At 41.6% G+C, this 23,297-nt stretch overlaps 1 protein-coding gene across 1 annotated transcript in view; it reads right to left on the bottom strand.

Annotated features, from left to right (window-relative positions):
- Nucleotides 1-23,297, bottom strand: part of ZDHHC14 (zinc finger DHHC-type containing 14) — a 164,167-nt gene that overhangs the window by 91,756 nt on the left and 49,114 nt on the right.

Here is a 23,297-nt window from a genome sequence, read left to right as displayed (position 1 = left end):
ATATAAAGGATGGCTAGAATGGGATTTGAAAGAGTGGGGACAGTTGTCAGGGTCTTTTGGGGAAAATCCCCGAAAGATCATAGAACTTCTAGAAAGATTGTTTTTAAGTTATAATCCTACTTATACGGATGTGGATCAGTTGTTAAGTAGAGTTTTGACTGGAGAAGAACGTAGTAGATTGTGGATGGCAGAAAGGACATGGGGAGATAGCAATGCAGCTAATGTTACTTGGATGGATAGGCGGGATCTGGCCGCTGGCTGGAATCCCCTAGACTGGACTCAGCTAAGGCTGACTCAGCTGCGAACAGATAGAGAGCGATTGTTAGAGAGACTCAAGGAAATGGCTCGCCGCTCGCCTAATCAGGCTAAGTTCATGCAGATTCGGCAGGAATCTGATGAGCCGCCCAGAAAGTTCTGGTCGAGGCTATTGGAGGGGGCCCGAATGTTCACTCAGATGGATCCTGAGAGAGAAGCAGACCACCCTACTCTTATTTCATTTTTTGTGAATCAGTCGGTGCCCCCTGTAAGGGATTACTTCTTAAAGTTTCGTCCTGGTTGGGGAGGTGAGTCAGTCACTTCAGTGTTGGAAGTAGCTGATTTTGCCTGGGAGAAAGAAAGGGAAAGTAGTAAAAAGAAAGAGAAAAAGGAAGAATATAAGCTGATGGCTTTAGCTTTTCACGGTGGTGTTCGAGGCAAAGGCCGTGGCCGTGGCAGGGGATTCCAGGGTGCCCGGGGAAGAGGGTCCTGGCGACCCCAGCCATCAGGAAATTGTTTTCAGTGCGGACAGCCTGGTCACTTTAAACGTGAATGCCCCTGGGGACGCCCAGAGGGTCTGGCTGCATCCGCAGATGCTTACACAAGTGAGGAATACACCCCTGCACCACCAGCTCAGCCCATCCCCCAGGCCTGGATCAACTACGGGAAACAGCAGCAGCCGCAGCAAACTCAGCCTCCTCAATGACGGTACCCCGGGGGCGAAGGCAAACAATGTGATGGTCTTATTTCCTTAATGTCTTTAGCCGGCTCCTTTCTCACTTTCTGCCCTCCCAGCAAAGAGCCTCGTTTAACCCTTTCAGTCCAGGGACTGCCTGTCTCTTTCCTCATTGATACTGGGGCTACTTTCTCTCTTTTAAATCATGCCCCCTCTCCCTGGCTATCCTCTGAGGTTAAAACTGCGACTGGGGTGGAGGGCAACCCACAGTCTCTGGGACTCACTTTGCCTTTGAATGTTATTTATGCTGATAAATGTTTTTCTCACCGTTTTCTTTTTTCCCCAGCTTGTCCGATCCCTTTGATGGGCCGGGATTTACTCTGTAAGCTTGAGGCTACTTAAACCTGCACTCCTGAAGGGGTAGGATTATTGATGACAGTGTTAGGAGATTCGGCCCCTACTCAGGGTAATTGGGAAACACCCCCCTCTCTCTCCCCTGACCTCACTGACTTGCCTTCAACCCTCTGGGGAATTTCGGACACTGATGTTGGCCTGCTCCTTTCGGCAGAGCCCGTAAGGATTCAGGTAAAGCCTTCCTTAACCCCCCCGTCAGTCCCTCAATACCCCCTGTCGCTGGAAGCCCGGGAGGGCATCCGCCCCATTATCGAGGGATTCATTGCGCAAAAGCTAGTCCGCCCTCAGCGCACTCCCTGTAACACCCCTATACTGCCTGTCAAAAAGCCTCCTAAAAAGGACGGAGACCCTGTTCGTTGGCGCTTTGTACAGGATCTACGAGTTGTTAATCAGTATGTGGTCCCTCTTCATGCAGTAGTTCCTGACCCAGCTACTATCATCAGCCAAATCCCTTGGGATGCTGAGTGGTTCACTGTTATTGACTTAAAATCAGCTTTTTTCAGCATTCCTGTGCACCCAGACTCTCAGTATCTCTTTGGTTTCACCTGGGAGGGACAAAGTTATGTCTGGCAACGACTTCCTCAAGGCTACAGAGACAGCCCCACGATTTTCAGCCAGTGCCTCCGCCACGACTTGGAAGGTTTCACCAGTCCGCAGGGATCCACATTGGTCCTATACGTAGATGACATCCTATTAGGTAATCGCGAAGAAGCTGCCCTCCGCATCGATGGTAAGGCACTTTTATTATACCTACACACCAGAGGCCACAAGGTAGACCCTAAAAAGATTCAGTGGGTCTCACAGAAGGTCCGATATCTGGGCTTCCTGTTAACCCCAGAAGGAAGACAGATGGACCCAGCCCGCATAAAGACTATTCAAAACTGCCCTCTACCGAACACCAAGAAACAACTTCGAGGTTTCTTAGGATTAATTGGCTTCTGTCGCCCCTGGTTGCCGTCCTGCGGGGAGTTAAGCAAACCGCTCCACCGACTCACTGCTAACCTTGCTCCTGACCCTTTGCAGTGGTCCCCGGACACTATTCAAGCCTTTCAGTTACTCAAGGACAGTGTGGCCTCCTCCATGTCTCTCCGCCCCCCCAATTACAGCAAACCCTTTCACCTTTTTGTCCACGAGAGGGGCGGAATTGCTAGTGGTGTCCTTACCCAGCTGAGCGGGCCCCACCATTTCCCGCTTGCTTTTTACTCTCAGCAAATCGACCCTGTCGCTCAGGGAACCCCATCCTGCACCCGGACTCTGGCAGCAGCTGCCCTGCTGATCAAAAAGGCAAAGAGCCTAACCCTGGGTCATTTTACCACGGTTTGGACCTCTCATGCCTTGTCAGCCCTTCTGCGTAGGGGCACAACCCAAGTCTTTTCGGCCCATCGTCAGCAACAGCTAGAGGCCGAACTCTTAGAAGACACTAACCTAATTTTTGAAAGGTGTGGACCCCTTAATCCAGCTACCTTGCTTCCTGACCTGCCAGTCCCCCAGGACCAGCACGACTGTGTGGAAGTAGTTTACAGCATCTTACAGATAAGAGACAACCTGTTTGACGTGCCACTGGACAACCCCGATTGCATCCTCTTCTCGGACGGAAGCTCCTTCTATGTTGATGGCAAGCGTTTCACTGGTTATGCTGTCACCTCTGAATGGGACATTCAAGAGGCCGCCTCACTGCCAGGCAACTGGGGAGCCCAAGCCGCTGAACTCTATGCCCTGGCCCGAGCTTGCCAGTTGGCCGCTGGTAAGACCGTTACCATTTTTACTGATAGCAAATATGCTTTTGGAGTTGTGCATTGTCATATCCACCTCTGGAAGTTTCGAGGTTTCCAGACAGCTGCCGGTAAACCCATTCAGCACCTCCCCCTCATCCACAAGCTTTTGGACGCCCTCCAAAAACCCTCCGTCCTGGCTGTAGTTCACTGCCGGGCCCATACTAAAGATAGCAGCCCCGTTACCCGTGGGAATGCCCTGGCTGACGCCTCCGCCAAGAAGGCTGCCACCTTACCTTTAGCCATGCCCACATTGGCTATTGCAACCTCCTCCTTTACTCCACCGCACCCCGTACCAGTACCCGCTGCTGAACTAAAATCATGGGAAAGCCTCGGGGCCACTCTGGTCAAAGGGACCTGGCTTATGCCAGATGGCCGAGCCTGCCTCCCTCGCTCCACATACCCTGTGGCAGTTCGCTGGCACCATGATAAAGGGGGTCACTACGGCACGCACGCCCTCGTGGACACTATCGCTCGCTTTTGGTATGCTCCAGGCATTCAACCCTATTGCCTATCAATAGTGAAAGCATGCAGCACATGTCAGCGTAATGGACCTGCTCCACCTCTTAACAAAATTAAGGGTGGAAGACCTCCGCCTGCTGCTCCATTTCAACATCTTCAAATTGATTTTGTAGATATGCCAAAGGCTTTTGGGAAAAAGCACCTCCTTGTTTTGGTTTGCCCTCTGACTTCCTGGGTCGAAGCTTTTCCTACTGCTAATTGTACTGCTGCCACAGTGGCGAAGATTCTCCTTAGAGATATTGTACCCCGTTTTGGCATCCCTCTTGTGCTCGTCTCAGATCGCGGACCTCACTTTACTGGTCATGTCCTTGGCCATTTAGAACAAGGACTGGGCATTTCACACTCCTTTCATACACCCTACCACCCCCAGTCTAGCGGAAAAGTTGAGCGTATGAATAGGGAACTTAAGTTTACATTGGCTAAATACTGTCAGGAAACAGGATTAAAGTGGCCTCAGGTACTTCCCTTGGTCCTGTTTCACCTTCGTACTCGCCCAACCCGCGCATTGGGATTATCCCCCTTTGAACTGCTCTATGGACACCCCCCTTTCAAAGGCGGGGCGCTACCACGTGCTGATGTTTCACTATTGGGAGGGGATCATATGACTGCGTGTCAGTTTCTCTCCCTACAGGCTCGCCTCCGTACCCTTTGGAAAGCCTCGCAGTTTTCCCAGACCGTGCCGCTGGAGGAACAAATCCACCCGTTCCAACCAGGGGACTTCGTCTGGGCCAAAAAGTTCGTTCGTGACGACACCCTCCAGCCAAGGTTTACTGGACCCCACCAGGTTCTTTTGACAACCCAGACTGCAGTGTTCCTGGAAGGACGCAAATCTTGGATCCACCACTCCCACGTCAAGCCAGCCGTAGTGGACCACAGTGACGGACCAGCAGCTCTTGTCACCACTGAGGACACTGCCTTCGACCAGTGGACCAGCTTACCTCTCTCAGACATTAGACTTAAATTAACTCGAAAAAAATGAGAGGACCCTTTATTCTGACAACTGTATGTTTTTTATGCTTTTTCAGTTTATTTTCTGCTTATGAAGATAATGCTTTTATTAGATATTCCCACGAGGTTAAAACTCGTATTTTAGGAAATAGAAGTGATTGCTGGGTATGTACTCAATTTCCAGTAAATGCAGCACAGGGACTCCCCTTCACACCCATTCCCCTAACCACTGCTAATATGACTTGGATGCCACCGACTAGAATAAAAGATCCAGTCCAACCCAATCTTACATGGGACAAAACAGAAGTGCCAATTAACAAATATCTCAGGGTAACCAATCAAACAGGATCACTGTGTTTTGTTAAAGAAAAAGGGTCAACTTTTGTGGGAACAAGTAAATGCAACATATATTTTAATGGCACCGCCTTTAGTAAAAATCTTGGCTTCAAGCCTTGCGCATCCCACTTATCCCATATGTGGATCCCTCACCCCGATCCAACCTTTTCAACTTTTTCATGGAGGGGCAGGTTTTCAGAGTCAGTTTTTAAAAAGCCCTGCTCAGATCTCGAAGGTGTCCAACTAATTGTTAAAGGATACACAATTGCCTTCTACAACTGCTCAAGCAGTACTACACTGCCCTTTGAGGACAACACTACCAAATTGTGCCTCTGCAGTTCACACAACGACCCCTCTGCATTACCAGGGGAACAGTGGTACAACGGGTGGTGGGTTACCTCCTACTTTGAGAAATGGAATACCCAAAACGCATTATATGGAACATACTGGGTGTGCGGGCCCAAGGCTTATTATTTTCTCTCCCCTGATTGGGCAGGGTCATGTTATTTGGCATGGCTAGCACCGCCTTCTCGGATCTCCCTCACTCCCCCTCATTTTCCCCACGTTCGTAACATCCGTGAAACTGACAGAGATATTAATCTCCGTGATGGTTTGTCCTGGCAGCGGTGGGCTGGTCACACTAGCTTGAAGGGTGCTATCATCCGTCTACAGGGACTATTAGAATCTTTGACCAATGAAACTGCAACCCTATTTGAGAACCAGGCCGGGGAAATGTCCCAGCTGCGCCAGTTGGCTTTGCAAAACAGAATGGCTTTAGATATGATGTTAGCAGCCCAGGGAGGAACTTGCGCCCTCATAAATGAAGAATGCTGTGTTTTTGTAAATGACACCTACTCTGACACTTTTCAACGTACCAAACACCTAAGGGAAATGGCTAAAAACTACTCCTCTGGCCAGCCACCTTATGATTGGTGGGGAGCCTTATGGAATTGGCTGCCCGGATTTGGGTGGGTTAAAAACCTCTTGGTGGGTGTTGTTGGGGCCATGGTAGTCCTTATAATACTGTGTTGCTGTATTCAGTGTGTCCCCTCCCTCATAAACTCATGTAAGTCAGTTTATTCTTTTCCCACTTCAGCTAAAAGCCTTACTCTCTTCGAATTGGCCCAGGCTGAAATTGCCAAGCGGCCCTTGAGATCTTGAAATAGGGTGTAGCTTTTTGATTAATAGTTATCTCAAAGCTACAAATGGAGGAATGTTGGGTCTAAACTTTTGGTGAACTTTGGAGCCAAAAAACACCCAGACTGGCCGTCTCTGCATAATCCTTTCTGAACCTTTTTTTGAACAAAGCACTGACCTGCAAACTACTCATGACACCCCCTTCCTCAAGTAGCCATTAGCCTTTATCTCTATGCATTTACTTGTTAAACTTGCTCTTCCTGTAAAATCTTGATTGATTATGCATGACCATTATCTTTTATTAATCACTTTGTTTACTTCTGTGTATAAATATTGATGCTCACCCCTAATAAAGGGGCCACACTTATTCTAAAGCTTTTGGGGTAGTGTGAGCCCGTTGATCAACGCATTAGTGTCTGGTCTCTGACAGAATTGTGGGCCCAAATTCCAACTCCGCACGACCTTGGGTGTTGGAGAGGTGAGTGAGGACTTGCTTTATTACCTAACAAAAGTGCAACTTAGAAATGTAGATTTATGTGTTACATAACTGCACTCAACACAAAATAATGTAAGCATGAAGGGGCATACAAATGTTTAGTGTATCTGGCACGTAAAGCCTTGCAATGCCAGCCACAGAAGTGCCATGCAGATGCCTTTCCTCACTTTCAGGGGACATTGTAAATAAGAAGAGGGCAGCATTATCTCCTGTAAATGTAAACAAACTTGTTTGTCTTAGCATTTGGCTGAACAAGAAGTAGAACTGAGTGGACTTGCAGGCTCTAAAATTTTACATTTTATTTTTGAATGCATTTTTTTGTACATAATTCTACATTTGTAAGTTCAACTTCCATGATAAAGAGATTGCACTACAATACTTGTATTGGGTGAATTGAAAAATACTATTTCTTTTGTTGTTTTACAGTGCAAATACTTGTAACCAAAAATAACTATAAAGTGAGAATTTTACACATTGATTTCTATGTTGTAATTGAAATCAATATATTTGAAAATATAGAAAACATCCAAAAATATTTAAATAAATGTATTCTATTATTTTTTAATTGTGCGATTAATCGTGATGTTTTTAATCACTTGACAGCCCTAATCTTTATCTGTGAGGGGAAAAATAGCTACTAGAATGTGTCAATTTTAGGAAGAGTTCCCTCTGCATCTCCGCTTCTCCCTGCAGGATGCATCTCTGGAACGCCTCAATCAAATAGTCCTAAATCTGAAGCACCGACCATCCCTTATGCCCCCATGACAAACCACAAATTTCAAGGTAATTTGATCAAACATATGGACTTAAGAGTGCTTACAACAGTTGAGCTCTAGACAGAACGCCTGTGTTAACCCTAACTATATTGTAACTTTTACTGTGCTAAAATTGTAATTGTAGCATTATTGCATGGTCACACAACAGGGCACAATTGAGGTTTTTGTGATGCCTTAACAATACATACCATTCCCTAACATGCTACGATTTCTTTTAAGTTTAACCTTTACTCTGAATTTTGGAGTCTGTAATGTCTGATTTTGGGAAATACTCAACCCCAGTTTAATATAATTTTTAAATGGGAACAGACGTATACTATTCTGTACAACAGGGATGGGTGACCTTTTAAAAGTGGTGTGCCGAATCTTCATTTATTCCCTCTAATTTAAGCTTTCGCATGCCGGTAATAGATGTTAACATTTTTAGACATTCTCTTTCTATAAGTCTATAATATATAACTAAACTACTACTGTTTGTAAAGTAAATAAGGCTTTTAAAATATTTAAGAAGCTTCATTTAAAATTAAATTAAAATGCAGAGCCCTCCAGACTGGTGGCCAGGTCCCAGGCAGTACGAGTGCCACTGAAAATCAGCTCACGCGCCGCCTTCAGCGCCCATGCCATAGGTTGCCTACTCCTGCTGTACAAGAATTTCCTACCACTATCCAATACTTTTTAAAAGTCATTACACAAAGGAACACCGGGGATTGCGAAAAGAACCTTTGGACCATACAGATTAGAAGGAAAAAATATTCCTTAAATCCAAAAGTTTAAGGAAGCAGATTTCTTAAATCCAGTAGTGTAGGTCATTAACTAATCATCACTTTGAGGGGCAAGGTTCAAATCTATTGAAATAGCTTGATGACTAGCTTCCAAGAATGTGTGAAAACTTGGCAGAGACTGAGACAAACAGTGATTACCAAAAGCAAGAGAGACCGCAGGGCCTTTCTCTATCAGACCACCCAGCATGCAACGAGCCCCATAATAAGAATGGCTAAATTCAACTGTTATGCAAACCCACCAAAGTCAGAGTTACAGAAGAGATTTGAATTTGGACCTAGGAATTTAAAAGAATGTTAGGCAGCAATGCTGACAAGCATGAATTCCTCCATAACAATTCAGCTATGAGCATGCAAATTCTCTGAGGTTCAATATAAAAGACGTGTTACAATCAAGTAATAGCGTGGTATGACTCTCCTTTCTTCTATTGCTACATAAATTAACTCTAACAATCAAACGACAAAGCTGAAAGTAGTGGATAGATATGATAAATAATGCAAAATCTGTCTGAAAAATAGCTGCTGTTGTTACAGCTCCAAAACTAGCAAGCACAATATTTTAAATTGAAGGAGAATTTTTAGAACATCAATATATAAAATCACCTATTTTAGAAGGTAGATAACAAAATTGGAAATTTTTCATTCATTTTATATCAAGAACCTCAGTCCTACCAAATCATTAGCTTCTTTAGAAAAGAACAATAGATATGACATATCCTTGACAAACAAAAGGCTTTCAAACTTACTCCCTCACAAACAGCAAGACAATCAAAGGCTTTTCAAGTTCAAGTCTTGTTTAGGGACTGATTTCTGTCCATTTTGAAATTATAAATACATTTATTCTTTTTCTTTCCGTATTGTACAAATAAAGCTGTTTTCACAATATTAGCTGATTAACAAAATTTCTCTCTCTCTCTCTCTCACACACACACACACACTTTGTACTGTTTCAATTAGTTCACAGAGAAGGTTAAAGTGAAATATTTCTTCTAACTGAAGACATAAAAACACCAGTATTTAGGAAATCCCAAGTAGTTATAAACACAATAAAACTGATAAGACAAAAAAAAAAATCACACAGTTTGGGAAAATCCTTAATACCCCTAGCTCTATCCGCTCTGAGCTTTTTTTTTTTTTTTTTTTTAATAAATAAGAATTTCTAAACCTGATTCTCTATTGCTTGCACCTTACGAAGTTTTACACCTAAGCAAAGTAAGTGCATAGTCTTTTGCAGAAAGTCTTCCTTCTGATTTGGTACTGTTTTGTACCCACGCTGCACAGGCATCAGTAACTTCACAGGATACAAGTGCAGAATCTGGCCCTTGCAACAGGCCTTCTGTTGGTAAGGGAGAAACTCACAAGAGGACCTTTTCCTAATAAAGTGCCCTGCTGAATGAAATGTTTGGTGAACCAGAGGAATTACTGCAGAGCGAACAGTTCTACCAGAGGGGCTCAGTAATCCTACTCCCAATTATTTCTAGGCCACTAATTTCCATGACATTTTGTTTTCTGGAATTTTGCACATCAAAAGTCTACCACCTCAAAACAACTTTTACCCAAAAATCCTGGCCAGATCAAGTCCAAGACTAACTTGGGGCTCATATAAAAAATGTTAAACAAAAAACCCAACTCATAACTTTTGATGAAGTCTTTTCTCATCTCACTTTTTTCAACCTCTAGTTCCTGGCAGCATGTTCTCCATGAGGTTCCCTAGACTTCGAAATTCACTCCCCATGTTGGTCTATAATTGCCCAAGTGTGTTGACTTATGTGCATGCTTCAAAGTTCATTTCCTTCAGGTCTGGGGAGGGCCAAAATGGCTGGAGAGATTTTAACAGTACATTTTATTTGAATTTTAATATTTTTGCTGACTGACTGGTGTTATGAATGTGTCTGGACAGAGAGGGAAAGAAAGGAAGAAAGTGCTGCTATTTTAGTTTTGTAATAATTTTTAGCTGTATAACACAAGGCCACTGAAAGCTCAGGATAGGAGTTCTGTGTGTGCACATTTAAATCCAAATAAGCAAATTCTAGCAAAGCAGAAGAAGTGACATTTCAGTTAATGGCTTTATCAAGATGTCATATCCTCTAATATTCTGATAATACAGCATGAACAGGAATGATCATCTTGAAAAGAGCTGCTGACTGAAATGACAATTGCCCCTACTAACAGACACTTGCTTATTCCAGTAATAATTGCTTACACTATATACTATTTAAATTGCCCTATTCAAATAGAGGGCATACTCGCAAGCATTATCTTGTGGACTATACTCTTCTGAGAAATATCTATTACAAAAATATATAGTATTCAGTACTTATTTCATTATAATGGAAGAAAAAAGTTAAATCTTGAATGGAAAGTCTCCTTATTAATGGTTAAAAGTTTAGAATATCACAAAAAAAAACAAGAAAAAAAACATGGCATCTATATAACTATTTAATTTTTGCTCACAAACAGCATGTTCTGCAAACTGATGTAATTTAAGTAACGTCCGAGAGATTTACATAAGACTGGTCAATTTAAGTGATTTGTGCAGATCAGTTAAATATTTTGCCAGATATTTTACATACAGGACTTGAAGGGAAGGAAGAACAAACATGAAAAAAAACAAATAAGAAATGCTTATTCAACCAATTCTTTACGCAAACACTGTTTCAGCAAAAAAGACATTTACATAAAAAATCCACAGAGTTCAGTAAAACACCTTAAAAGCTGTTTCAAATGCAATTTTGACTTCTAATATTTCATTATAAATTCTCTTACACAGTGGAGTTATTACTATAATTTTGTTCAGCAATTACCATACAACACAAAATATGGTGTAAACGGAACCAATATTTTAGATAGTGATGAATAATAGGATATTATAGCTCTTTCCTAGAAAGTATAATTTACTACTTCAATTTAACAGTTGTCTCTAGTTTTGTCAGCCAGAAAGTGCCACAAGAAGGTGAAACAAAGCAAGTAAAGCCGTTATCCTATTTCTCTTAATTGTAACTTTAAACACTTTACATAATTCAAAATTTTTTAAATGTTACTGAATGTACAGTTCCATTCCCCCTCCCCACCAAAAAATCACACTAAAAAGACCTCTCTCCTGTCACTATGTATATTGACATTTGCTAGATGATTTTGCAAGAGGAATAATGTGATCTCCTCTACCCCTCAGGCAATCCTGTCACAGAAACCAGAGCAAAAAACTCAGATACTGCACTGTTCCCAGAATATTCACTCTGGAATTACAGCAAAAGATTGTTGGTATGTGACTTTTCAATATCACTCAGGTCCTATTGTCCTAATACAGGGGTCTGCAACCTTTCAGAAGTGCTGTGCCAAGTCTTCATTATTCATTCTGATTTAAGGTTTCGCATGCCAGTAACTCATTTTAATGTTTTTAGAAGGTCTCTTTCTATAAGTCTATACTACATAACTAAACTATTGTTATACGTAAAAGTAAATAAAGTTTTTTAAATGTTTAAGAAGCTTCATTTAAAATTAAATTAAAATGCAGAACCCCCCTGCATCAGTGGCCAGGACTGAGGCAGTGAAAGCGCCACTGAAAAATCAGCTTGCGTGCCGCCTTCGGCACACGTGCCATAGGTTGCCTACCCCGTCCTAATATACAATGGGGAAATAACTCTCCCAATATGCTCTCAGCCCCATAAATATACTTGAATTCTTGCCTGAAATTCAGAAGTTTCTTAAAACAGGAAACCGATAACATATGCACAAAACAATAGAGAGAAGTCTCATGTACATGCACATACTCCCATACACCACTACCACCACCATGGAAGCTAACGTAAACCTGGACCACAAGAACATACCAACCACAACTAGAAAAATCACTATCCTACCAAAAGAAAAGGGTAGCATTACAGAATGTAAATGGTATCATATCCTGTTGTCAGCGACTCCCAAACTTCATGCGATGAAGCATCCCTTAAAATGGATTAGTGGATGTGTATCCTACATCATCACATTCCATTATGTGATGACCCATCTTTGGAAGTGATTCACATCTCTCTCCTTCCGAGGCATATACAGTTGACCTCATGGTAACTATGTAACTGGGCTTTGCAGGTGGAAAATCTTAAGTTATCTAAATAAAACACTTAACTCTCTAAAACATCTCAAAATATTCTGTATTTGTCACATGGTACTGTGGCATTATGGTTTTATTTATACTGGTTCAGGTGCATCTGCACAAAACGCACTCGTGGCTTCATCACTCATGGCAAAAGTAAAAAGGCCATCCTAAAGTTTTACAACACCACACCATGTATTCCATGGCTTATACATATATATTTATATGCAGGCATTTTTCTGAGTCATGGAAAGAGAGGAGGGAAGTGTATAAGAGGAGGATATATGAAAATGGATACATTAACAGTCCTGGAGAATAGACTATATCCACAAAATGCTCCACTATATGCAGCAGCAGCACAGCTTCCCATTTTTCTACCACTGTGCCTTAGCCCTTACCTAGAGGAAAAGGATTTGAAATATGTAAAAACTTTACTCTGAAATTCAGATGTATTTTTTTCAGTACTCTGCCTTCTCTGATAAAACAGAGCAGAGAGTAAGAATGGATGGATTAGATCATGCAAGGACCCCAACAAACAAAACACAGCTGCACATCTAATTTTTGGACTCCCACACTTGACATTGTGAACTTAAAGAATATTACGTACACCAATTCCCTACAAGAATAATTATATTGCCCTCTGAGATATTAAAACAAAGATTCATTTTGTGTATCCATTACATAGCACTGTATGACAGTTTCTGACTACCATTTAGAACATCAAAACATTGAAGGGTTCTCTGGCACTGAAAGCCCACCAATTGATTCAGAATTTAATTCTGAATAGTTTGCTAATCAAAACCCAAAAGCAGTACCAAACATGTAATAGAACTTCTCATTATCCTCTTTATCAAAAAAGAAGTTACACTTGGTGTTCTGATAGAAGTTATCTTTAAAGGTAGTGAACTAAATTATCGTTATTCTGTTGCTATGATTGTTTCCATTTTCCTCATGTTAGACTTTGTTCTGTGACAATCTGTCATAACTGTCCTACTCAGATCTGAACCTTAGAGTTCAGAACATGAGAAGCTAGCATGAAACCTCCAAAGCTTAATTACCAGCTTAGATCCGATAGCACTGCCACCAATCAGGAATTTTAGGGCCTGATACTCTCTGGTCCCCCCAAACCTTCCCAGGGGACCCCAAGACCCAGATTCTTTGAGTCTCACAACAAAGGGGAACAAACCATTTCCCTTCCCCTTCTTTACCTCCTCCCAGATTTCCCCACCCTGGGGACCCTAGGATACTCCCTGCTTCAAGTCCTTGAAACACAAGTACCGAGAGATCTAACCTCTCTCCCCCCTCACCCAGAGGGTATGCAAAGTCAGGCTTAGTAAATCTAATACAAAGAGATTTTCCCCCTCCCTTTGTTTCTTAGCCTTAACCAGTGAAAAACACTCAAACAGGTCTTAAAAATAAAGCTTTATATAAAAAGAAAGAAAAAGGACATAAAATGGTCTCTGTATCAAGGTGACAATATACAGGGTCAATTGCTTAAAGGAAAAAATGAATAAACAGCCTTATCCAAAAAGAATACAATTTAACACATTCCAGCAACTACACACATGTAAATACAAAAAAACAATATAAACCTATTGTCTTACTATCCTTGTACTTACAACTTGGAAACAGAAGATTAGAAAACCTGGAGATAGAAAGATCACTCTCAGAACCGAGAGGGCCACCAAACCAAGACAAAGAACAAAAAACTCACACCCAAAACTTCCCTCCACCCAGATTTGAAAAAGTCTTGTTTCCTGATTGGTCCTCTGGTCGGGTGTTTGGTTCCCTTTGTTAACCCTTTTCAGGTAAAAGAACATTAACCCTTAGCTATCTGTTTATGACACTCTATCTTTATGGTCAACGCTACTTTGTAACCACCAGGCAGAAGGTTCTAACAAGATTTGGCTGGCTGGACAAAAATGAAGACATCAAAACTTAGACAGAAGGCATGGCCCTCAACTGTATTCTATAATCTTGATACAGATTCAACATTTCATATTTTGTATATTAAGTAATCCTTTATCCCTGAAGTCCAAAAATAGCCTAAACATTGCATTTCATTCTGTGTTGTGAATAAGGTTCCACCCCACCCCCTTGAGCCAAATAGTTTACTATCAATACCTTGTTTAATATTGAAGAATCTGTGGAAAAAAGAAATTAACAGTGGCCAGGGTTGTAGAAGGGGCAGCTGGCTAGTTTATGTATTGGGGGGGAGGGGAACCCACAGAAACAACAAGGTAGATGGCAATCATTACAATACAATCATTACAGTCAGGGTATGGTTGCATTCCTTTCCCCAATCTTTCAACTGTTTGTCTGACCTCCCCATCCAACTTCCTGTGTGCGCACGAAAGGTTGCTGGCGTGCATGGACATCAGGCCTTTTGTTAGTGTCTAAAACCTGAGATGTGGGTTCTCAGCAACTGTTGGAATCAGGCCCCTTAGACTAACTTTTAAATTATACTGACACTTGGCAGCCATCATGTTTATGCAGCACCTAGTGCAACAGAGTCCTGATCCATGACAAGAACCTCTAAATGCTACAATAATATTGAAACATATTATTTATTTTGGATCCAGAGTTTTTAATCAGTAACCTCAAAATGTAAACAACTGCTCAGCAAGAACATGCACAAAAATCTGTTCAGGATTAAAAAAAGATTTTTCAAGTTCATCTTCCCTCCAAACAACCACCAACCAACATACTAGTACTATAACCACCACCACCACTCCAGGGGTTTAAGCCCACAATGTGACCTCTCAAAATGCCTATAACCTAACTGGAATATTACAGAAATACAAGATAGTGGTCATTATTACATGGCGCCTGTTACTGAAAAAGTTGTGCTCTCTTTACTGGCTCTGAAGCAAGTTTACTAACGAACACCACTCTGACCTGTGCTGTCATCCCCAATGTTGGAACACAAAGGAGGAAATGAACAGAAAAGCCATGTCAACTGAAGCTCTATAAAAACAAATACAGACTGACAGTGTTTAAACGGAGGCAATACTGACAGAAAAGAGTTATTGTCAGGAGAGTGTAAGAGTGACCCATGAACAATGGCAAGTAAAATAAATACTTTAAGATGTAACTTGATACTGTTTTTATAAGTAAAATTCAGATAAAAACTCAAGGGCTTAGTTCTTTTCTCTGATAGTCTGCCTACATTGTCATGTATCTTGGAAAATCAGGCACTGCACTTGCTGACTTGACAAGAAACCTCGAGGTACCCATCAGGTACTGCAGAGCAAGACTAAGCCTGAAGCCTATAAAAACACAAAACTGATAAAGTTGGACTTATTACCTGGAGCAAAACCGCAAGACAGCACAACATAAATAAAATGCAAATACAGAACCAAGCAACAGAGAAACATCCATCTTTATTTGGGGTAGGGGGCAAGCGAATGTCTTCACTGGTTGGTAGGAGATTAGCTATAAAAATATGATTGGTATGGGAATTTGTTTTAACAGAAAAAAAATATAGAAAAACATTCCTTAAAAAGTAATGGCTAGTGTACTGTCCTGTACAACCTGCATTAGTGGTCACTTACATTTTGTACCTGACCATTTGGTTATCTTACCTAACATTTAAAGTTAACTACTACTACTACATCATTTTCCAAACCTACAGAAAGTCAACCATCTCTGGTCTGCGCTTACGTCTTGTATCTCAGCCAACTCTCCCTGGTGGCTCCAAAGTTGTGTCAACAAGCCCACTTCCTCAGCCTTCCTATGATTAGGAAAGAATCCCTTGCAATCTTTAAAGAAGGTTATTGCACAAACCTCTGACTTCTAAACTGTTACTATAACACAACATTTAATTCTGCTTTTTGACTACTTTAATGGACACCAAACTTTAGTTTTGGATTCAAGCCCTTTCACTGTATATGTGAGATGGTTTGTTTCATAGCTTCATGTGAGTAAATTCCAGAAAGGCATACTGAAATCTTCAGAAAGATTTAAAAAAAAAAGATTCCAAGGTCAAAAGGGATCACTATGACCTAGTCTGAACTTCTGTATAACACAGTCCACACAATTCTCCCAAAATAATTCCATTTGAAACAGAGCATATCTTTAAAAAAAAAAAATACATTGAATCCTGATTTTCAAATTGTCAGCGGATGGAGAACACATCATGATCTTTGGTAAAATGTTCTAATAGTTAATTACCTTCACTGTTAAAAATGTACACCTTTTTTCCAGTCTGAGTTTGTCTAGCTTCAGCTTCCAGCCATTGGATCTTGTTATACCTCTGTCTGATGGAATGAAGAGCCCATCATCAAATATTTGTTCCTCATGTCGGTAGTTTATCAAATCTGTTGTTATCTCAACAAACAAACAAACATACATGATACCAAGATAGTTTGACCAGACCTATTTTCCATCAAACCATATTGATTAGCATTAAATTATCTTTGATTCTTTATTAATGAAGTCCCATATCAACTGCTCCATTATTCTGCCCGGAATCAATGTCAGATTGACATGACTATAATTACCTGGATCATCTTCTTTACACTTTTTAAATATTGTGTTATAGTAACAGGTTAGAGGTCAGAGTACTGTTTGTGCAATAACCCTCTCTAAAAATCACAAGGGATTCTCTCTTAACTATAGAAAGACTGAGGAAGTGGGCTTGTTGGCATAGCTTCGGAGCCGCTGGTGAGGATTGGCTGAACTACAAGGAGTGAACACAGACTACAGAGTGTTGACCGTCTTTTTAAATATTGGTGGAACATTAGCTTTCTTCCAGTCTTCTGGAACTTTCGCACAGTTCCAAAACTCATTGAAAATCAACATTACCCGTCTAGCAGGCAACTCAGCCAGTTTTTTTAAAAACTCTTGGATGCAAGTTAGCTGGATCCGATTACTTTAAAATGTGATTTTTTTTCCTTTAGGAAAGATTTAAATTTGGAGGTGGAGGATTAAAATAAAAAGGGCAGAGTGGCCCAGTAGACTGGACTGTGACTCAGAAGATGTGGGGTTCTATCCCTCACTCTCCCACTGATCCTGGGTGAAGTCACTTCACCCTCCTGTGTTGGTTTCCACTCCCTGTCCTTTGTCTGTTAGATATGTAGAGTATAAACTCTTCTAGGCAGCAAACAAAACTGTTAGTAAGCACTGTACGGTGTTTGGCACAATCAACCAATCCCCAATTATGATCATTTGTATTACCATAGTGCCACGGAGCCCTAGTCATAGACCATGACCCACTGTGCTCTACAAAACAGAACAAATCAGTTGGGATCTTTAGGCACTGCTGTAACAAATAATTATTAGTAACTAGATACATAGTAGTAGGGGAAAGCTCCGAGTCAAGGTTTCACAATAAAATAAAAAAAATAAAAGCCGAGAGGACTTTCACTACGGTAATTATCGGACTTCACATACAAATACATATGGTTACCAAAAAAAAAAAAAAAGTGTAAGAAAGAATACATGAAACTAGAAATCACTAGGCATCTCTTTTTAAAGACTGGGCATTTCTCCCCTGACCCTTGAAAGTCTCAGTCGTTTTCTGAGATGGTATTGAGTCAGATTTGCACAAGCACTTAGATAGCTTTCAATAGTCATTAATGAGAAACATTTTCAGCAATAGTTTGGTTTCCACACGTACATAAGGCTTGACTATCAAACAATTTGGACATCATCTGAGGAAATTAACTTTCAAATTCTGATAAAATAATCTTATGGCAGTTATTAAAAATGGGAATGAAAATGAATGAAATTCTGAACTGTTCAAGTTCTGTAATAAACAAGTTATTTCAAGAGCAGTTTCATAAAGACTAACCAGTTTAATCAGTGAGCAATTATAGGATCCATGGCTCAAAGAAATCATGTTAGTCAAGTATAACATTTGCCTATACAAAAAGGTTTCTTTGTGTAAATACTCAGTAAAAGTAGTACTGTTCCAAAGAGAGAGGTGCAATTAAAGAAAAAGTAGTAACAGGATTTATATTTTTTCATGTATCAATATTGTTTGTATTGCAGTGAATCTTGCTGTCACCAAAAGAAAAAACAAAAAACACACACAAAAATCTGCTGCCCATATTAAATATTTAAGCATTCTTTTTCCTACAATATGTTAGCAGCACTGTGCCAGCCTAACTGTAATCTTTTGTAAATCTATGCATAAAAAAACCAGGTTTGGTCTCCTGAGATTTAGGAAGACAGGAAGTTGTAATTCATTGCCCTCCCCCCGCAAAACAGGGGGAACCCTTGATGTCAGATCTTGACAATCCATTTGGCCAATTCAGGAGTGGCCTTGATGGATCCTAAGGAAGTACTACCCTACTGGAGCACAAGGGTGATGACAGAAGCAACATCAAGGATTTGGGGTGCGTATCAAAGAAAGTGGAGAGATAATCAAGCCGCCAATAGTAGCACACAGGATTTTCCATCATGTAATGCAAACCATACAAATCTTTGTTATGAGCAATTCCACAGCTAGGGCTGCTAGACACTCTCCAATATAATGGAATTTTGGCCATCCTCTAACTTTCTGAAAGGCTCATTTACAACAGGAATTTCTTAATGGGTGCGGTCTCTAGTCTACAATATGTTTTTAATTTGATGCTAAGTGAGCAAAGCATTTTGAGATTATGAAGGCTTGTGAAAAACAAAACCTAGGTCTTTTGGGAGGAGTTTGTTTTCCTTTTTTGGATCGAGTGGAAGACGGGGGATTCCTTCTTTTTAAAGTCTCAACTTTTTTATAACATCCTTAACAAGTCGTTGATTGTTATCCTTTTGCAATGTCTGAAACCATCTTCAATTAAAGACTTGAATAAGGAACTACAAGCCATAACTGAGATGGGAAAACCCACCTGTAGTGGGGTGGCTGCCCCACTCTATGAGAAAAAGGACTGGAACAGACCAGAGAGGCTGTGTAGACCAGCAGCCAATCAGCAAAGGCCTGTGGAGAGCCAATCAGGGCAAAGAAAGAGGCAGCCAGTCAGGGCCAGGCTGAGTCCTATATAAAGGCTGCCTAGGAAAGGAGAGGGGAGTCTCTCCCTGACTAGCAAGGGAGGAGGACTGGCTCCTGAGGTAAGGAGGTGAAGCAGAAGAGAACTCTAGTCCATTACCTGCCAGGCTGCAGCCCCTGACTAGAAAGACTGAGAAGGTGCAGGGGGCCAAGGGGAAGTGGCCCAGGGAGGACAGTCAGACAAGGGGAGAGAAGAAGGGTAGAGAGGATGCCACTAGAGGGTCCCTGGGACAGGACCCAGAGTAGGAGATTGGCCTGGGTCCTCCCCTTGTACTGCACCTGGCCGTGGAGGAGTGTGGCTGAGACTGACTTAAACTTGTCCCGGAGGCGAGAAGCTAGACTTTGGGGTTGTGACTGGTCACTGAGGCAGGAGCAAGCCAAAAGGACTGTTGTTACCCACCCCATCCCCCTGGGAAGTGGGTGAGAGTGGGGAAGCAGACACCACCGAATGGGGAGCAACACGGTTCCCAAATCAGTAGAGCAGACAATGGGTGAGACACCACGTGCAGAAGGTATGCCACAGCTGACAAGAGCTAATTCCCAAAGCAACTAGCAGGAGACACCAGTGATGGTGAGTCTAGATCCTGTTACAGCACCTATAGGTTTAGAGGAAAGAGCAAAGGTGTCCATTGAATCTGGGGCTTGTTACTGAATTAACTAAGACTTTGACTGTGCAACAGGATCCATCAAGAAAATCTTACGTCACACAGAATAAAGAAATAATCATTTGGAGAATTCTAACCTAATATTGAACCTACAAATGCAAAGTTATCTAATCAGAAGAGATTAAAAAAAGGCAGAAGTTACCAAATCACAAGCATATTATTCATATAGCAATATTAGTGTGCACAACACTTCAGACAAATCAGATAAAAGGATAAAAATACTTTAAAAGCACCTACATGACTTAGAAGCCTCTGTCCCAAGTCACTTGGGTGACTTTGAAAATTCCTCTCCTAGTCTCCACCCAGAATTTCACAGCCTAAAAGAAATTTCTACAAGTTGTAATTTTCCTTCTTCTCTTCTGGCCCAGTATGTTATTACAAAAGCAGTTCAGCCAGCTTCTATAAACATACCAACATCTCCATCTGGCCAGAGTTCTTTTTGAAGACTAACTTACAGTGAAAAGAAGAGATATTCAGAATTAGAGTAGCTTGAAAGCCAAGCTGTCAAAACTAAAATCCTTATGTCCACTTCATCTTTTAAAAATATGGATTATTGAATGTTGACCTGGGTCACCAGCAGATATCTAAAGTAGATTTTCAAACCCAATTCTCTTTACTTTTCTGTTCCTTATATTGTTACTGATCTTACGTAACAGCAGTCTCTGACATCAAGATAATGAAAAAGCATATCCACGCTACAAAGGAATCTTGCATTTTCCTCCTACATCAAACATCTATTGCTAGAATTTCTTGTTCATTAGAAGTTCAAAAATTCTTGGCTAGTATAACACTTTAGCTAGTGCTCCCAGTCATTAGAAACTATTTCCCTCCCACTGTATAACAACCCCTGACTATTAATTAGGGTTGCCAGGCATCTGGATTTCAACTGGAAAGCTCAGTTACGGACTTGACTCACCAGGGTCCCTTTTCATCACTGAACAGACAATTAAAAGTTTGGTTGGCTGCCCGCAGTGGGGCAGGCAGGGTGCCTTCCCAACTCTGCACTGCTCCCAGCATATCCCTCTGATTGCTAGGCACGGGGTGGTCACGGGGGCTCCACATGCAGACCCTCTCCCCAAGCACCTGCTCCACAACTCCTATTGGCTAGGAACCACAGTCAACGGGAGCAGCAGGGTGGTGCCAGCAGGCAGGGACAGCGCACAGAGCCCCCTCGCTGTGCGCCTCTGCCTAGGAGACATATTGGCCACTTCCCAGAAAACGCTTGAAGCGCTGCCCAAACCCCCTCCCACACCTCACCCCTTTGTCCCAGCCCTAGATCCCTCCCCATACCTAAACTCCCTCCCGCACCCCTGCCCCAGCTCGGAACCCATTCTGGCATTCCAACCTCCTGCCCCAGTCCTGAGCCCCCCTCCTGCACCCCAAACCTATCATCCCCAAACCCACTCTCCAGAGCTCACACCCCTAGCCGGAGCCCTCACCCCCTCCCACACCACAACCTCTTGCCCCAGCCTGGTGAAAATGATCAAGTGAGTGAGCATGGGGGAGAGCAAGCGACAGAGGGAAGGGGGATTGAGTCAACACAGATGGGGCCTTGGAGAAGGGGAGGGGTAAGTGTGTTCTGTTTTCTGCAAATAGAAAGTTGGCAACCCTTCTCTTAATATGTATCATGCTTTCTGTATATGATAGCTAGCATCACTTCTACATGAAATAAATTATGGACTTAGACTCCATGCCCTAAAACTTTAATGCAAAGCCAAACTATTTCTAATTTCTTTTAAACCCTGAACATTGATATTAAATGGTTTTCTTCAAGATGGAAGCAAGTCACCATATGTAAACTAACCACCCAGAAAGCTTCTTCAATTTAGTCAGGCTAATATCCATAATTAGAATTACCTAAATTGCTGCGCAAATGCCTTTTTCAGATTTTTGTTTTAAATTAATCAGTGAAGGAATTACAAGATTTTGGAATCCTAGTTTTACTTCTAGACATTTTGGACTGTGATCTCTATTCTGTAGTAGAAAAAAATTAACATAACCAGTCTAGAATCTTGAATAACCAGCATCTATGATGGCAAGGTATTTTATTGATCTTGTCCATGTGTTGTGAATTTTTTATCTGAATGTTCTACTCAAACATTAGGGATAAATGAGACTGCATAGCTAAAGTTTTGGGAAGTCTGTAGACAAGTTATTTTTTATGTTGTTATAGTCAGGTCTTACTGTGCCCTTTCTTGCCACAGTACTAGAAAATATGTTTAACGGCAGCATGGGCTAGCTATGAAGTTCCTGAAAGGGCGCAACAGAAACTCAGGAGGACCTGGAATTAACCACAGGTCACAGCCAGCAAGTTGAATCTTCGTCAGTGCAATCTCTAACGTACCACACAGCTGCCATTCCACCTTCTATACAGGAAGAGGTTAACTGTGCAATAGTAGTAAGGAATGGGAGATGAAGCCTGCATCTCTACATGCTGTGAAGTTTACTGGCTATCCAAATTGAGAAACCTCTATAGAAATTGATTGCTGGGTGGTGCTCTCCACTTTACAGTATTCTCCAGAGTTCAGTTTTAATGGTCCAAGTCTTAAGTAGGAACTCAATCACCAATCCTGGATGTTACCCTTTTTTGATTCTGAGGGTACCAGACATGGAATTGGGCTTGACCGTGGCTGTTAGCCACTAGAATTATTGACCACTGTATGTGAGTACAGGAACTCTAGGAATGGTGATGCCTCTGGTGCAAGCTCTAGCTATAAAACTATGTATAGGAGGACCCTGACTATATCAGCCTGAACAAATCTAACTTCCTCCTCTTTCCTTCTGGCTAGTTCACAGTCTGAGTTTGCACCTGAGATACTGTTGGATTCTTCTAGAAGGGCAGCCTCCAGCCAGCTAGAGAACTGATCCATCTGCTGGAGAGAGAAACAAATAAGGAGGCTGGGCGAGTGAGGCCCCTTAGATACAGACAGATGTCGTAATTCAAGAGTTTAAGTGATCTGTCTCTGGCAGAGAATGGAAAAAGAAATAGTTTTTTTTTCCTTCTCGTTTTTTTTTTTAAAGGAAGTATTTGGAATGCAGTGTTGAATGCTTCATTTTCTTTCCTTTGAGCAACACTGCATTCTTCAATAAAAGCAAATCTTGATTGACAGAAAAATACATTTCCCTATCTGCCCTTCAGCTCCTTCGGACTATGCAATCGTTGCTAAAGTCCTAAATGGGGAAAAAAGATACAAAAGCACTATAGTGAATTATGAATACCCTACAAAACTTATGTCTTTGCCTAGCCTCAAGCTGCAAAAAAAAGAAAAATAAGAGCCATGAACAAATACAAACACTGAAGTCACAGAATGGCCTTTGTTGCTGAGCTTCTATTTTTTTCCCTGGCAACCCTGTTAATTTTCTGCATTCCACCACTGGAATTTTATTAAACAACGTGATATTCAGTAAACTCAGTCACTAATAAAAAAGTGGCCAAAAGTGAATGT

Source organism: Gopherus evgoodei, chromosome 3 (genome assembly GCF_007399415.2).
Source record: "Gopherus evgoodei ecotype Sinaloan lineage chromosome 3, rGopEvg1_v1.p, whole genome shotgun sequence".
NCBI classification, from domain to species: Eukaryota; Metazoa; Chordata; order Testudines; family Testudinidae; genus Gopherus; species Gopherus evgoodei.
This window is presented reverse-complemented; position numbering and strand designations above follow the sequence as displayed.